Raw genomic sequence first — 18923 nt, 5'->3', positions numbered from 1 at the left:
AAATTGACGATTTCCAGTCAATGATCAGTTCAGTTGGACCAAAGGACCCAGTTCACTCCATGTAAACAGAGCCTCATTATGGAACCACATAAGTGCCTTGTTGACAACTTGGGTCCATGGCTTCCTTGGGTCTGCGCCACTCTCGAACCATACTATCTGCCCTTACGAACTCAGATTGGGACTCATCTGACGTGTCAACTGTTTTCCAGTCGTCTGGGGTCCAATCGATATGGTCACGAATCCAGAAAAGGCGCTGCAGGCGATGTCTTGCAGTTAGCAAAACCATTAGCGTCGGTCGTCTGCTCCCACTGTCCATCAACGCAAAGTTTCGGCGCACTATCCTAACGGATACGTTTATCCTATGTCCCACTTTGATGCTTCTCTGTTAGCACTGAAAATTCTGAGGCAAAGCCGCTGGTCTCGGTGGTTAAGTGAAAGCGTCGGCCACTGCGCTGTCCGTGGTGAGAAGTAATGCCTGATATTTGGTATCCTCTTGACACTCTCGACACTGTGGTTCGGTTACTATAGAGTTCCCTAACGATTTCCGAGGTGAATTGTCCCATACGTCTAGCACCAACTACTGTTCCGTGTTCAAAGCCTATTAATTCCTATCATGAACCCAACAATCACGTTTGAAACACTTCACGTGAATCACCTGAGTACAGATGACAGCTACCCCAATGGACTGCCCTTGTATACCTTGTGAACGCGACACTACCGCCATATCTTTATGTGCTTGTCGCTATCCCATGACTTATATATTACAGCAAATTATGCTGTTTGAGTCAAGGGGCATGATTAGAACGATTTTTCGATTTAAAACCCGCTACTGTCGTATTTATGAAAGGAAAAGAAGAATGAGAACGAGAATTAGAACCTGTGGAATGAATTGCAGACCTTGCATTTTAAGTGTACGTGACTATATCCTGTTCACAGTAAGACTTGCAAAGTTAGAAATAACTTATTTTTGATTTTATGGTGATGCATTTAGAAAGAATATCGCATTGTGAAAGCGACAAATTCTGACAGAAAACACCGTCCATTTTCCTAAGCTAACTGGATTTATATAAGAAGAGTTAGATTTATTGAAGAAGCCGTTGTGCTGTTGCAAGAAATATTAGGATAGTTTACTAAACGTAAGGGCAATGATAAAGTTAGTTTTCGAGCTATTGAGCTGTTCTATGACTGTTTTCCATAAATGGACTTCACTGATCTGCGACGCAATTCCGATTTAAAACACACCTTTTACATGAAAACTGTACAGGATGTTTACGTTGCTTTCTTCTGGAAGTTTATCTACTTCTCCATAATAAGGTCGCAACTCTGATAAACTGTTTCGATCAACGAATGTGGCTGAACAGCCTTATTCCATTGTTGTTGTTGTGGTCTTCAGTCCTGAGACTGGTTTGATGCAGCTCTCCATGCTACTCTATCCTGTGCAAGCTTCTTAATCTCCCAGTACCTACTGCAACCTACATCCTTCTGAATCTGCTTAGTGTATTCATCTCTTGGTCTCCCTCAACGATTTTTAACCTGCAGGCTACCCTCCAATACTAAATTGGTGATCCCTAGATGCCTCAGAACATGTCCTACCAACCGATCCCTTCTTCTAGTCAAGTTGTGCCACAAACTCCTCTTCTCCACAATTCCATTCAATACCTCCTCATTAGTTATGTGATCTATCCATCTAATCTTCAGCATTCTTCTGTAGCACCACATTTCGAAATCTTCTATTCTCTTCTTGTTTAAACTATTTATCGTCCATGTTTCACTTCCATACATGGCTACACTCCATACAAATACTTTCAGAAACGACTTCCTGACACTTAAATCTATACTCGATGTTAACAAATGTCTCTTCTTCAGAAACGCATTCCTTGCCATAGCCAGTCTACATTTTATATCCTATCTACTTCGACCATCATCAGTTACTTTGCTCCCCAAATAGCAAAACTCCTTTACTGCTTTAAGTGTCTCATTTCCTAATATAATTCCCTCAGCATCACCCGACTTAATTCGACTACTTTCCATTATCCTCGTTTTGCATTTGTTGACGTTCATCTTATATCCTCCTTTCAAGACACTTTCGCTCCCTGTATTTTACCCCTGCCACCTACAGAATTTGAAAGAGGGTATTCCAGTCAACATTGTCAAAAGCTTTCTCTAAGTCTACAAATGCTAGAAATGTAGGTTTGCCTTTCCTTAATCTTTCTTCTAACGTAAGTCGTAGGGTCAGTATTGCCTCACGTGTTCCAGTGTTTCTACGGAATCCAAACTGATCTTTCCCGAGGTCGGCTTCTACTAGTTTTTCCATTCGTCTGTAAATAATTCGTGTTAGTATTTTGCAGCTGTGGCTTATTAAACTGATTGTTCGGTAATTTTCACATCTGTCAACACCTGCTTTCTTTGGGATTGGAATTACTATATTCTTCTCGAAGTCTGAGGGTATTTCGCCTGTTTCATACATCTTGCTCACCAGATGGTAGAGTTTTGTCAGGACTGGCTCTCCCAAGGCCGTCAGTAGTTCCAATTGAATGTTGTCTACTCCGGGGGCCTTGTTTCGTCTCAGGTCTTTCAGTGCTCTGTCAAACTCTTCGCGCAGTATCGTATCTCCCATTTCATCTTCATCTACATCCTCTTCCATTTCCATAATATTGTCCTCATGTACATCACCCTTGTATATACGCTCTATATACTCCTTCCACCTTTCTGCTTTCCCTTCTTTGCTTAGAACTGGGTTTCCATCTGAGCTCTTGATGTTCATACAAGTAGTTCTCTTATCTCCAAAGGTCTTTTTAATTTTCCTGTAGGCAGTATGTATCTTACCCCTAGTGAGATAAGCTTCTAAATCCTTACATTTGTCCTCTAGCCATCCCTGTTTAGCCATTTTGCACTCCCTGTCGATCTCATTTTTGAGAAGTTTGTATTCCTTTTTGCCTGCTTCATTTACTGCATTTTTTTATATTTTCTCCTTTCATCAATTAAATGCAATATATCTTCTGTTACCCAAGGATTTCTACTAGCCCTCGTCTTTTTACCTACTTCATCCTCTGCTGCCTTTACTACTTCATCCCTCAAAGCTACCCATTCTTCTTCTACTGTATTTCTTTCCCCTATTCCTGTCAATTGTTCCCTTATGCTCTCCCTGAAACTCTGTACAACCTCTGGTTCTTTCAGTTTATCCAGGTCCCATCTCCTTAAATTCCCACCTTTTTGCAGTTTTAATCTACAGGTCATCACCAATAGGTTGCCCCTGGAAATGTCTTACAATTTAAAACCTGGTTCCTAAATCTCTGTCTTACCGTTATATTATCTATCTGATACCTTTGAGTATCTCCAGGGTTCTTCCATGTATACAACCTCCTTTCATGATTCTTAAACCAAGTGTTAGGTATGATTATGTTGCGCTCTGTGCAAAATTCTACCAGACGACTTCCTTTTTCATTTCGTAGCCCCAATCCATATTCACCTACTACGTTTCCTTCTCTCCCTTTTCCTACACTCGAATTCCATTCACCCATGACTACTAAATTTTTGTCTCCCCTCACTATCTGTATAATTTCTTTTATTTCATCATACATTCTTCATTTTCTTCGTCATCTGCAGAGCTAGTTGGCATATAAACTTGTACTGCTGTAGTAGGTGTGGGCTTCGTATCTATCTTGGCCACAATAATGCGTTCACTATGTTGTTTGTAGTAGTTTACCCGCATTCCTATTTTCCTATTCATTATTAAACCTACTCCTGCATTACGCCTATTTGATTTTGTGTTTATAACCCTGTAGTGACCTGACCAGAAGTCGTGTTCCTCCTGCCACCGAACTTCACTAATTCCCACTATTTTTAACTTTAACCTATCCATTTCCATTTTTAAATTTTCTAACCTACCTGCCCGATTAAGGGATCTGACAATCCACGCTCCGATCCGTAGAACGCCAGTTTTCTTTCTCCTGATAACGACATCCTCTTGAGTAGTCCCCGCCCGGAGATCCGAATGGGGGACTATTTTACCTCCGGAATATTTTACCCAAGAGGACGCCATAATCATTTAATAATACAGTAAAGCTGCATGCCCTCGGTAAGAATTACGGCTGTAGTTTCCCCTTGCTTTCAGGCATTCGCAGTACCAGCACAGCAAGACTGTCTTGGCTATTGTTACAAGGCCAGATCAGTCAATCATCCAGACTGTTGCCCTTGCAACTACTGAAGAGGCTGCTGCCTCTCTTCAGGAACCACACGTTTGTCTGGACTCTCAACAGATACCCATCCGTTGTTTTTGCACCTACGGTACGGCTATCTGTATCGCTGAGGCTCGCAAGCCTCCCAACCAACGGCAAGGTCCATGGTTCATGGGGGCCTTTTTCCATTATGAAACAAATAATTCACAATTACTAGGCAACGTAAATACACAAAATCTGTAATACTGTCTGTGTCTCTCTCTATGCCGACAATTTCCACCAGATAAAAATTATAGTTGGGAGATAGCAACAGAAGGCACAGCAAATTTGTATTTTCACTGACATCAGATCAGAATATTTGGAATTCCCTCCCTCTTTCACATTTCCCAGATTTCACTATTTGGCACACCATATGCAGAGATGCATCACCTAAGGGCGCACTCCTTATAACCTTCAATCACGAGAGCCTGCAAGGCCGCAGAATGCACGCCCGTATCCCACCGCTGAGTAGCACATGCATCTACGCAGTACACATATATTTTCGACGTGAGCCCCACAAATTACACCATCTCTGATCCTATCACCTCATCTTTCATCAGACTGATAACTTAATTCCTTAGAATTCTACCTAATTACATCGTATGGCTCACAACCTTTCGCACTGTACATGAAACAGGCTACTCGGGATCTGTGAAGTTTAGATTTCGAATCTCATAGTGAATCGGTACATGCAGAGTTGGGATAGGTCCAGATTACACGTAGCGATACTGACAGGCTTCGTTAACTCCACTGAAGCGTTAGTCATCTCCACAGTGAACAGTCCTTCAAGCAGGGATACTGCTTGAAGATGTGATGTATCTTTTGCATTTATTGTTTTTATGTTATCGATTCCTTCAAAGGCAAAGAGAAAAGGTGAAGCGGTAGCTCAGTGTAGAGCCTGCGCCTACCGTCATGTATTTTTGATTTTCAAGTATTAAAAATCATAAAATGTTTTTCCTGTTCCTCATTAAGAGGAAGGTCTCGCTCTCTGCTAATGAACGAAGGTTATTTTAGAGCGAAATCGGCGGTAACCATTTTGGTTATGAGAATAAGTAAAAAATCTGTGTTTTTTATGTGTGTAGAAGAAAGAATGTACTGGTATTTTACCAGTGAAAAATTGAGTTATTAGTCCAAGTAGTACTGTAATATACAAAAATCCAAGAAGTTCACCTGTGTACTTCGGAGCTATTACGCAGATCCGATTACAAAAGGAATGATGGACACGGTCAAGATTTTGTAGATGGATATGACAATAGGACGTAGTATTATTAATTGGTAAGTATAAATCTACAACAAGAGAAAAACTATTTCTTTTATGTGGAACTAATATGAACAGGTTCCTTACCCAATTACAGGCATAACTCAGCTTATTGTGCTTGTCCGACACGCCGAAAACTCATTATTTCCATATATCTAAACATTTATTATTTTTTTATTATATTATAAAGTGGCGACAAGTGACATGCACGATACGTAGTGGGCTAAACTAGGAGCACTAGTATTTATTGTTAAGACCATGAATATACATGTAAGTTAATAATTTCTTTATATTCCATGTGCTCTGATGACATGACGGAGACGATGATGTAACGCTGGAAAAATACTACCTGAAAAATTGTAATAAAAATAAATAAATTAGAAGGAAGAAGACAAAAATACCAAGAGTGGACAACTAAAAGTACAATAGAGGGAAGTACCAGTTACAAGACAATAATAAGGTAGGACCGGCAATGCAAGTATTATGCGTTCCTAGTAGACCTATTAGAAAATCCAAGCACCTATTTCCTAAAATCCAGAACCTAAAGCTTCAGAAGCTAACGCAATTTCGGTCAAGTAGAGAGAATGAAATTTCTTTTTTCCAGTACGAAAAGCATATTGAGTGAACAACAATTGAGATTGTAATTACATATAGCTGTACATACATTCTGTCGCGCGAGAAATAACGCAGAAATAAAATCCAAACAGAGAAAATATTAATTCTGGTAACTGAAAAGGCGTAAAGATTTCTACAATGGGTGGACAAAACAATACAGGCGTAGGCCAGATGTGACTAGGGGATATATTCAAGCCTTATTTCGAGCCTTGACACGAACAGTACAAACAGACATGAACGCAATGAAAATAGACTTAAATTCAAAAGTGTCGGGTTTAGAGACCAACTTGAACACAGTAAATTCAAAAATGTCGAGTTTAGAAACAATACAAGCGGACGTGACTAATATGAAAGCAAACATGACCAAAGTAAAGTCCGAGATCGGGAAGGTATATAAAAACATGACACACATATCAGGAGAAGTAAAAAATTTGCGCATAGAACTCAATAATCTGGATACGAAGTTCACACAGCAGATTTCGCAAATCTCCACGGAGGTGGATAGGAAAATTAACGAACAGGTACAAACTACAGTTCGCGATATGAATGAGAAATTAAAAGGCACAGTGGAAGAAAAATTTGAAACACTCACACGCGCGTGTAGACAGGAACTATGTGGAATCAGGATAATTAACAGGTAATGTAAAAGAATACGCAGGTTAACATAGATAATGTGCAATCAGAAGTAGTGAAGATCCATTCGTTTTGTGACGACTTACCAGAAAATGTAGAGAAAATCACAGTGGAGACAGGATTACTTAATTTAGATCGTAAAAGAAGCTTTACGAAATAATGAAGGATAATACAAAAGTTGAAAACACAACGTTCGCGGAAAAATGCATATGCGAACAGCGTACTTACGTGAAAGCGGTAAAGGAAACAATGGGGGAGAGGGAAGGAGAAATTTTAAAACGCGTAGAACATTATATCGAACAGGTAGAACAAAGATTAATGGACGAAATAGTTAGCAATCAAAGTATGATAATGCTATCGCCGGGGCCTGTTAGCGGAGCTTTAAACAGCCGTACTACAGTGAGACAAGAAAGTGGCGCGGACGTCAATGCCCAACCCACGCCGCGCGGGAGCATGCAGACGAGCGACGCGAGCAACGGGCAAAACTTTTATGAGACAGGTATGTCAGCACCACATGTGATGTTGTTCCGTCATGCTGGACAGCGTTGTTAATGGACGAGAGTTTACTAAAACACCGACAGTCTCCTGTATTTTCAAATCAAACAAAGCGAACGCACCCGGTAGAGTTTGACCGAGAATTTAGGAATGTACTGCCTAGGACAGAAACCCTAAAGATCAAATATGCGGTAAGATACACATAGTGTGGCGCCCTTTTGTGGGCTACAGAGATGTCAGAACTATGCGAGACATATGATCAATTTGAGAATGCATTTTCGCTCAGTCCGGAACCGCGCGACTGCTACGGTCGCAGGTTCGAATCCTGCATCGGGCATGGATGTGTGTGATGTCCTTATAGTCCAGTGAAACTGTCAGAAAAAAAGCCTGTACCTTGCAAAAGGTGGGGTAGAAGATTTTATTTTTTTAACTCGTTCATATTGTTGGAAAGGTTAGAAAACCAAGTTTTGACAACAAAATTTCTCTTGGGAAAACTTTCTGTAGTCAAAAAACTTCGAAAATCTCGGACTTTTTTCAGATTTTCAAAATAACTCAGTTTGGTAATTTTTGAGGCGCTTTAGCGACTTAGATATTGGGAGTAGAAAAAATGGCAACAATCAAATTTGTAGAGAATTTTGTGCTCTTTGAAAAAGGAAATAGACGTTAAAGCGATAGGAGCAAATGAAACTGAGATATTTAGAAAAAACTGAAGAAAGTCCGAAATTTTCGAAGTTTTTTTACTGCAGAAAGTTTTCCCAAGCGTAATTTTGTTGGAAAAACTCGGTTTTCTAATCTTTCCAACAATATGAACGAGCTGAAAGAATCAAATCTTCTACTCCACCTTTTGCAAGGTGTATCTACTATTTGATTGGACTATTAGGTTAGTTATGTTTAAGTAGTTCTAAGTTCTAGGGGACTGATGAACACAGATGTTAAGTCCCATAGTGCTCAGAGCCATTTGAACCATTTTTAGAGAATGCATTTTTAGAGAAATACTGGACAACAGTAATCCAGGAGAGATTAAGAAGAGGGGTATTCAACCCATATCATATCATCCAAAATTTGGAGGGCTACGTAACTATTTTCGAACATATCTTAACAAGACCCGCTTCTGGAATAATCCGATATCTCCTGTCGATGTATTGAAAATCTTAATTCCTTAATTAAGTCATCATAAGATCAAAACCAACTACAAAATACCTTAGACACGATGTCTGTATGTTGCGCAAAGTGGCAGTTGACGCTAAAATTATAAGGAAAAGTTCAATATCCTCCACCTGAAAACAAAAATGAATCCGTTAAATTTCGGTTCCACGACAAATCCGATAAATCTAAAGGCTGTCAATTCAACTAAACACCTAGGAATTACAATTACGAAGACCTAAAATTGGATCCATCGCATAGTAATGTTGGGGGAGGGGTTAAAGCGAAGACCCCCTTTTATTGACAGAACTCTTTGGAGATGCAACAGGACTACTAAACAAACTGCTTGCACTACGTTTACCCGTGCCCTGCTGTGGTGGTTCTGTGAGGTCTGGGATTTTCACCAGATAGGATTGAAGAGATCAAAGTTCTGTACTTTCGCGAAACAGGGGAGGGAATGTCACGAATGCTATCGTGAATCGAGGTCGAAGTCATTAAAACAAATGCGTTTTCGTTGTGACGAGATCCTTTCACGTAATTTCAATTACCAAATTTCAGCTCTGAATGTGAAAATATTTTATGACGGCAACCAACAAAGGAAGAAATGATCATCATAATAAAGCAAGAGAAATCAGAGAGAGACAGTTTCTTAGTTTCATGTTCCACGGATCATTTCCATGATAAAGCGTAATGATGTGAAACGAGACATTTTACGCGCACACTTCAAATTAATTTGTAAATGAACATTTATAAGCTTATTATTTATTTACTTATTAATTTTTGATCTACAGATGTAAGTGATTCTTATCCGCCATCTTTTATACATTCCTGTAATAGAAATTCTTTTACAAAATACAAGTTCTCAAAAGAAACTTTTCTAATTTCAAATTTCACATTGCTCTCTGACAGACATTTTATATCAGTGGGTAAGTTATCAAAATTTTTAGTTGTTACAATGTGTACCCTTTTTGTCCTAAAGAGAACCTTAATGTGGAGCAAGGAATTACATTTTTTTCCTTCTGGTATTGTAATTACCTACATGACTGTTCCTTTTGAGTTGCTGTGGAGTATTTGCAACAAATTTCGTGAGAGATTAAATATACTTTGAAGAAGTAATCAGAATACCCAAATCCTTAAACAGATGTGGACAAGACGATCATGGGTGAGCGCCACATGTTATTCTTACAGCACATTTTACAGCACTGAAGACTTTCTTTCTTCAAGATAAGGAACCCACTACAATACTGAATGAAAATATGCAAAATGTGTCATCTTACTGATTTGTCTCTCCCCAAGATTTGCATTGATTCTATGCGCAAACGTGATTGAATTGAGATGATTTAGGAGCTCCAAAATGTGCTTTTTCCAGCTTAAATTCCCACCAACCACATACGAAATTTGTTCCAAGTCGAAATAAAGTCTCTGTATTACAGTGATTGGATTACTAGTTACAAAGTTCTGCATTCATTTGGTTAGACATGACATTATCCATTGGGTGGCTATATCATCAACCCAATAAAACTTCAATTTACTTAAGAGAATCGACGTAATCTTTTTGTACATTATTTATTGATTGTTGGACGAAGGTTTCTGACTTTTTTAGGAAATTCCGTCAGCAGTAAGCCGTACATCCAATGACTTAAAGTTGCTCTGCCAAAGATGACGTGTGATCACGACAGAAGCCGTTATGATTTGTCTGCAAATGTTATCTGAAATTAAAAGAAAAAAGAAAAAATTTTTAGTCTGTAGGATAATGCCAACAGTGTAATATTGCAGTATTTGAAATTTGAGAAAATAATAAAATGTATTTTTATTCACAATATTGTAATAACTAATGAATAAATTAAAATTATAAAAAAGAACCTATTACTCCTTGCGAACATGCCCGAGGAATAATTTAGACAAATTTCAGAAAGATATGTTTATTAATATGTCCATAAGCCATTCCGTCAGCTTGAGATACAGTGTCTCTGAAGCTGATGGAATGGCTTTTGGCACACTGACTTCTCTGACATGTCCACATGGTGTTACATTAATTATGTTAATTAATTACATTAATTCGCCAATTGCAACGACGTTTTCCTGCCTTCAATAACTACGTCCTAAAGCAATGTCTTAAGAAGCTTATGTGCTATAAGACTCGCCAGTCCAATGATCTGGGTGCAGAATGAGTGGAAGTATAACACATAGAATAATAGCCTACTTTATTACAATACAGGTATGAAGATTAATTCAACTTGTACAGTTCATTTCAACAGGAATGTTCTGAATGTTTACAACTGTCTCTGAGTGGCTCTAAGCACTATGGGACTTGACATCTGAGGTCATCAGTCCCGTAGAACTTAGAACTACTTAAACCCAACTATCCTAAGGACATCACACACACCCATGCCCGAGGCAGGATTCGAACCTGCGACCTAGCAGCACCGTGGTTCCAGACTGAAGCGCCTAGAAACGCTCGGCCACAAACGCCGGCAGCTGCCTCTGAGTATTAAAGTATGGCTTGGTAAAGACAGATTTCAAGGTCCGTTCACTTGAAGTATAACTGACATACTGTTCACACCATATTCTGCCTAAGACATTTAAGACGTTGGCAGCCCATGTATGATGATCCTGTCCTGTCATCGTGACAGGTGATTTCGACTGCGAGTTGGGCCAAGTATTCCTCAGCTCAGACCAATTACACCGCCGATTGCGGTGGGACAGCGAAGGTCTAGGAGAAATTTCTCATTCATTGGTGCTACATCTACATCTAAATTTACACTCCGCAAGCCACCCAACGGTGTGTGGCGGAGGGCACTTTACGTGCCACTGTCATTACCTCCCTTTCCTGTTCCAGTTTCGTATGGTTCGGGGGAAGAACGACTGCCGGAAAGCCTCCGTGCGCGCTCGAATCTTACATTCGTGATCTCCTCGGGAGGTCCAAGTAGGGGGAAGCAATATATTCTAAACATCATCCAGAAACGCACCCTCTCGAAACCTGGACAGCAAACTACACCGCGATGCAGAGCGCCTCTCTTGCAGAGTCTGCCACTTGAGTTTGCTAAACATCTCCGTAACGCTATCACGCTTACCAGTTAACCTTGTGACGAAACACTCCGCTCTTCTTTGGATCTCCTCTGTCAACTCGACCTCGTACAGATCTCACACTGAAGAGCAATACTAAAGTATAGGTCAAACGAGTGTTTTGTAAGCCTCCTCCTTTGTTGATGGACTACATTTTCTATGGACTCTCCCAATGAATCTTCAACCTGGCACCCGCCTTACCAACAATTAATATCATACCATCATTCCACTTCAAATTGTTCCGTACGCATACTCCCAGATACTTTACAGAAGTACATGCGGTGACTAACTCTTATGTGGTATCATTGTGAGAAGCGAAACCTTGCTTTTGCACCACGTTGGTAAGACGACACCACATCTGCTGTAGGAAAATCTCTGTGATGGCAAATAATGAATATGTGAAGCCGAATCAGATCTTGTGCGAAAGGATCCAGTAGAATTAGACTAATTCTGCATACAAAACGTAAGTAATTCGTTACAATCGTTTTGCGTGTGCTGTTTTTGGAGTGGTTGTCATGTCTGATGAAATAGGAAATAAAAGAGCCAGATCCACCACACGGGATCCCAACACATACAAAAGCCAGACAAGGAACTGGAAGTGAAATGGAAATGTTTTGCGTCAGTTTTGCAACGGCGATCAGTTCAGCCGTGAGTTGGGTGCCCTGATTGTACGAAGACGGGTAGCATTCCTTTCGCGCTAAGTGAGGAGAGCCCTACTTCATAGTGACGTAGGCACGCGTCATCACGTTTCACGAGTTGTCCGATCGACTGTTGTGTGTTTGCTGTATACATAGACTGTTGTGTGCCTCTTTGATCTGCATTGCTATTTGTTTGTGTGGTTTCATTGTCCTCTTGTCTGGTGTTGCTCGCATGAACGTCGTTCTGAACAACGTTTCTGCCCACCTGAATTGTGTACAATTCATTGGCTTTTATAAAAATACGAAACACTTTAATTTCTCCCTATTTCCCTTTTTTATCCACATGATTTACGCACGATTAATCGGATTTAAAAAAATGGCTAGACACTTTTATAACTTCCGTTATGGTTATGATTCCTTCATTCAGATATTCGTTGTGTTCGTGGAACACAATAAAATTCCAGTTTCTTTGGACTGCAACTTAATAATTAATTATTTCACGTTTCTGTCCACACGATTTATGCGCGATTCATCGGATGAAAAAAAAAATGTTATGGTTCCTTCCTTCTGACATTTGTTATGTTCATGAAGCAGACACGTTACTGTACACACAATTTTTATACACTCGTTATGGTTCCTTCGTTCAGACATTCCTTCAACTCGGATAAGCATATCACACAACTCCTGTCACTTCGATTGTACACATGTATTTACATTGAACGGAATGGATACTGTCTTGAAGGGAGGATATAAGATGAACATCAACAAAAGCAAAACGAGGATAATGGAATGTAGTCGAATTAAGTCGGGTGATGCTGAGGGAATTAGATTAGGAAATGAGACACTTACAGTAGTAAACGAGTTTTGCTATTTGGGGAGCAAAATAACTGATAACGGTCGAAGTAGAGAAGATATAAAATGTATACTGGCAATGGCAAGAAAGCGCTTCTGAAGAAGAGAAATTTTTTAACATCGAGTATAGATTTAAGTGTCAGGAAGTCGTTTCTCAAAGTATTAGTATGGACTGTAGCCATGTATGGAAGTGAAACATGGACGATAAATAGTTTAAACAAGAAGAGAATAGAAGCTTTCGAAATGTGGTGCTACAGAAGAATGCTGAAGATTAGATGGGTAGATCACATAACTAATGAGGAGGTATTGAATGGAATTGGGAAGAAGAGGAGTTTGTGGTGGTGGTGGTTAGTGTTTAACGTCCCGTCGACAACGAGGTCATTAGACACGGAGCGCAAGCTCGGGTTAGGGAAGGATTGGGAAGGAAATCGGCCGTGCCCTTTCAAAGGAACCATCCCGGCATTTGCCTGAAACGATTTAGGGAAATCACGGAAAACCTAAATTATGATGGCCGGAGACTGGATTGAACCGTCGTCCTCCCGAATGCGAGTCCAGTGTGAGGAGTTTGTGGCACAACTTGACTAGAAGAAGGGATCAGTTGGTAGGACATGCTCTGAGGCATCAAGGGATCACCAATTTAGTATTGGAGGGTAGCCTGGAGGGTAAAAATCGTTGAGGGAGACCAAGAGATGAATACACTAAGCAGATTCAGAAGGATGTAGGTTGCAGTAGGTACTGGGAGATGCAGAAGCTTGCACAGGATAGATCAGGATAGATTAGAATCGAGAGCTGCATCAAACCAGTCTCAGGACTGAAGACCACAACAACAACAACAACAACAATTAGATTAATTCGCCAATTGCAACGACTTTTCCTGCCATCAGCATGTACGTCCTAAAGCAACGTCGTACGAAGCCTATGTGCTGTTAGACTCGTCAGTCCAATGCTCTGGGTGCAAAATGAGTGGAATTATAACATATAAAATATTAGTCCAATTTATTCCAAACAGATATGAAGATTTATTTAACTTTTACAGTTCATTTCAACAGGAATGTTCTGAATGTTTACACGTGTCTCTGAGTACTGAAGTATGGCTTGGTACAGACAAATTTCAAGGTTCGTTCACTTGAAGTATAACTGACATACTGTTCACACCACATTCTGCCTAAGACATTTAAGACATTGGCGGTCTATCTGTGACGATTATGTCGTCGTGATAAATTGTTCAAACGGCTCTGAGCACTGTTTGACTTAATTTCTGAGGTCATCAGTCCCATAGAACTTAGACCTACTTAAACCTAACTAACCTAAGGACGTCACACACATCCATGCCCGAGGAACGACTGGAACCTGCAATCGTAGCGGTCACGCGGTTCCAGACTGAAGCGCCTAGAACCTCTCGGCCACACCGGCCGGTTCGTCGTGATAAGTGACTGCGACTGCGAATTGGCCAAGTATTCATCTGCTCAGACCTGATTTGACCGTCAATTGCTGTGGGACAGCGGAGCTCTCAGAGAAATTTCTCATTCATTGGTGTAACATGCGGCGACTAACTCTTCTGTAGTTTCATTGTGAGAAGCGAAACCTTGCTTTTGCACCACGTTGGTAAGACGACACCACATCTGCTGTAGGAGAAAATCTGTGATGACAGTAAATATGTCATCAGATCCTGTGCGAAAGGATCCAGTAGAATTAGACGAATTCTGCATACAAAACGTACGTAATCCGTTACAACCGTTTTGCGTGTGTTGTTTTTGGAGTGGTTGTCATGTCTGATGAAATACGAATTAAAAGTGCTAGATCCACCACACGGGATGCCAACACATAAAGAACAAAAGCGAGACAAGGAATTGGAAGTGAACAAAAGTGGCTCTGAGCACTATGGGACTTAACATCGGAAATCATCTAACTAACCTGACGTCACACACATCTATACCCGAGGCAGCATTCGAACCACAGACAGTAGCGGTCACACAGTTCCAGACTGTAGCGCCTTGAACCGCTCGGCCATCCCGGCCGGCGGAAGTGAACAGGCGATGTTTTTGCCCCAGTCTAGGAACGGCGTGAGTTGGGCGCTCTGATTGTAGGAAGACATCTACAGTGCGTGAGGTGTCAAGTACGGAGTAATTTTAATAGGACAGTAGTGCACCAGTATGCGACGAACAAGTGGCGTGGCCTTCCCCGGACACCTGGGAGAGACAGAGCTTGCGAGGCGGCGGCGCCGGTCCGCAGAACTGACCTGAGACGCGCCGGCGCGTCGCGGCGTTCCGCAAGGCCGCCCGCCGGCTGGCGGCAGATGGCGGACGCGGGCCAGGGCGGCGCGCAGCGGTCAGTGACCCGGCGCGCCATGCGGCAGGTCGGGCACCGCGCGCCGCGCCGCGCCGCAGCCGCCGTATCGACCGCCCGGCAGCGACTCCCAGACTCCCTCTCAATGCCACCGGCGGGCTGCCGCACCCTCTTCCCCAATTCTTCCATCCTCTCCTCCGAGTATTGCTTTCCACGTTCGAGAAACTCCAAAGCTACACCAAGCAGAAATACAGATGATAAACGGGTATTCATTGGACAAATATATTAGAACTGACATGTGATTACCTTTTCACGCAATTTGGGTGCATAGATCCTGAGAAATCAGTACCCAGAACAACCAGCTTTGACCGTAATAACGGCCTTGATACGCCTCGGCATTGAGTCAAACAGAGCTTGGATGGCGTGTACAGGTACAGCTGCCCATGCAGCTTCAACACGATACCACAGAACATCGAGAGTAGTGACTGGCGTATTGTGACGAGCCAGTTGCTCGGCCACCATTGACCAGGCGTTTTCAATTGGTGAGGGACCTGGAGAATGTGCTGGCCAGGGCGGCAGTCGAACATTTTCTGCAACCAGAAAGGCCCGTACATGCGGTCGTGCATTATCCTGCCGAAATGTAGGGTTTCACACGGATCGACTTAAGGATAGAGCGACGGGTCGTAACACAACTGAAATGTAACGTCCACTGTTCAAAATGCGTCAATGCGAACCAGAGGTGACCGAGACGTGTAACCAATGGCACCCCATATCATCACGCCAGGCGATACGCCAGTATGGCGATGGCGAATACACGCTTCCAATGTGCGTTCACCGCGATGCCGGCAAACACGTATGCGACCATCACGATGCTGTAAACAGAACCTGGATTCATCCGAAAAAATGACGTTTTGCCATTCGTGCCCTCGGGTTCTTCGCTGAGAACATCATCGCAGGCGCTCCTGTCTGTGATGCAGCGTCAAGGGTAACCGCAGCCACGGTATCCGACCTGATAGTCCATGCTGCAGCAGGCGTCGTCGAACTGTTAGTGCAGGTGGTTATTGTCTTGCAAACGTCCCCATCTGTTGACTCAGGGATCGAGACGTGTCTGCACGATCCGTTACAGCCGTGCGGATAAGATGCCTGTCATCTTGACTGCTAGTGATACGAGGCCGTTCGGATCCAGTACCGCGTTCCGTATATTACCCTCCTGAACCCACCGATTCCAGATTCTGCTAAAAGTCATTGGATCTCGACCAACGCGAGCAGCAATGCCGCGATACGATAAACCGCAATCGTGATAGGCTACAATCCGATCTTTGTCAAAGTCGGAAACGTGATCGTACGCATTTCTCCTCCTTGCACGAGGCATCACAACAACGTTTCACCAGGCATCGCCGGTCAACTGCTGTTTGTGTATGAGAAATCGCTTGGAAACTTTCCTCATGTCAGCACGTTGTAGTTGTCGCCACCGGCGCCAACCTTGTGTGAATGCTCTGAAAAGCTAATTATTTGCAAATCACAGCATTTTCTTCTTGTCGGTTAAATTTTTCGTCTGTGGTGCATCATCTTCGTGGCGCATCAATTTTAATTGCCAGTAGTGTAGAAAGTCGATTCACACTGTGTAACGTAAAAGTAACACTTTTTGCGCGTATACGAACGACGTGCAGTAGATAATGCAACACTTTTTCTTCTTCCACTACTCCATATTATTCCTCGCTCTTATGCTGTAAAATTCTATTTTTGAACATAATCTCCGTTCAATGCGATGGCCTTGCGTCACCTTACTCGGACGGCCTGTATATCCGATTTCAACCATTCTGCTGGTCCCGTCGGAGCCAATGTTTGCATCAATGATCTCCCCATCCTGCATATACTGCTTTCCACGGAGTGCATCCATCCTTCATTAGGCCAAATACACTAATTCTCATAAATTAAAGATAACTGCAGAATATGGTGCCACACAACGTGGCACTACACAAAACTGGCGCTAATAGCATAGGCACATAGGGAACACACACGACACAGATCTGTTCATCGACGGTATTGGTGACAAGTTGAGAAAACAGTCCCGAAACACATGTGCTACAAAACGCCACTGTTTCCTGCCCATGTACCCCGACATCAATATGGGATATGATTACCGCGCACACGTACAAAGGCCGCACAAGGTGTTGGCATACTTTGGATCAGGTGATCGAGCAGCTGCCTCTCATTCTTGCACCAGTGCCTGTCGGAGCTCGTGAAGTGTCTTAGGGGTTTGAAGACGTGCAGCGATCGTCGACCGAGAGCCTCTCAGACGTGCTCGATGGGGTTTAGGTCTGGAGAACAGGCAGCCACTCCATTCGCCTAATATCTTCTGTTTCAAGGTACTCCTCCACGATGGCAGCTCGGTGGGGCCTTATCATCCCGTCAGGAGGAAGGTGGGATCCACTGCACCCCTGAAAAGGCGGACATACTGGTGGAAAATGACGTCCCGATACACCTGACCTGTTACAGTTCCTCTGTCAAAAACATGCAGATGTGTACGTACACTAATCATAATCCCGCCCCACTCCATGAAACCACGACCTCCATGCATGTCCCTTCCAAGGACATTAAGGGGTTGGTATCTGGCTCCTGATTCATGACAGATGAAAACCTGGTGAGAGTTACTGTTCAGACTATACCTGGACTCGTCCGTGAACGTAACCTGGAACTACTATGTGCTGTGATCTTGACACCAGGCTTTACAGGCTTCCCTGTGACCACGGGCTAGTGAAATGCACCTTGCAGGTCTCTGGGCGAATAAACCATGTCTGTTCAGTCGTCTGTAGACTGTGTGTCTGGAGACAACTGTTCCAGCAGGTGCGATAAGGTCTCGAGCAAAGCTACCAACAGTACTCCGTGGCCCTATGCGGGCACTGATGGTGAGATATCGGTCTTCCTGCGGTGCTGCACACTATGCACGTCCCGAACTCTGGACACGATTCCTGTCTGCTGTCGTTGCCATAATCTTGACATCACACTTTGTGGCACACGGAGGGCCGAAGCTACGACCTTCTGACCAGCCTCCAGACGCCCTAGTATTCTACCCCTCATAACGTCATCAATACGTGTTATTTCAGCCATTTTCAACACACTGTCACCATTAGCACTTCTGAAAACGTCTGCATACCTACTCGCTGCACCGTACTCTGACATGCACCAACACGCCACTGCGTATGTGGATTGCTGCCAGCGCCAGCGTGCGACGACCGCAGGTCAAATGCACCGCATGGTCATACCCCGAGGTGATTTAAACCCGGAAACCGCCCACCAGGGCGTTGTTTCACCATGTACCAGTATTATCCTTAATTTATGAGCATGAGTGTAGATGGAAGGTGCGAGATCCAGGCTGTACGGTGGATGAGGAAGAACACTAAAACTTTGTAAGCTCCTCACATGGGCACAGACTTGTGTGAAGCCTTGCGTTACCATAGAGGAGAGCTCTGTTTCCATATTTTTCGTGAGGAGAGAGTGTCCGCACGTTCCAGTACTGCAGAAGTCACAGCTCTGTGCGGCCGGCTGGCACGCAGGAGATATGACAGGTTTACGCAACCTTGTTGCAATGATGATACACACCTTGCCCAGCGACTCTTTCATTCACTGCCAATTTTCCATGGAATTCTACAAGCTCCTATGAATAACTGCAATGATATGGTTTTCCGCCAAAAGAAACTCAATGACAGCTCTCTGCTT

The sequence above is a fragment of the Schistocerca gregaria genome, chromosome 6, assembly GCF_023897955.1.
Source record: "Schistocerca gregaria isolate iqSchGreg1 chromosome 6, iqSchGreg1.2, whole genome shotgun sequence".
Classification (NCBI taxonomy): Eukaryota; Metazoa; Arthropoda; class Insecta; order Orthoptera; family Acrididae; genus Schistocerca; species Schistocerca gregaria.
This window is presented reverse-complemented; position numbering follows the sequence as displayed.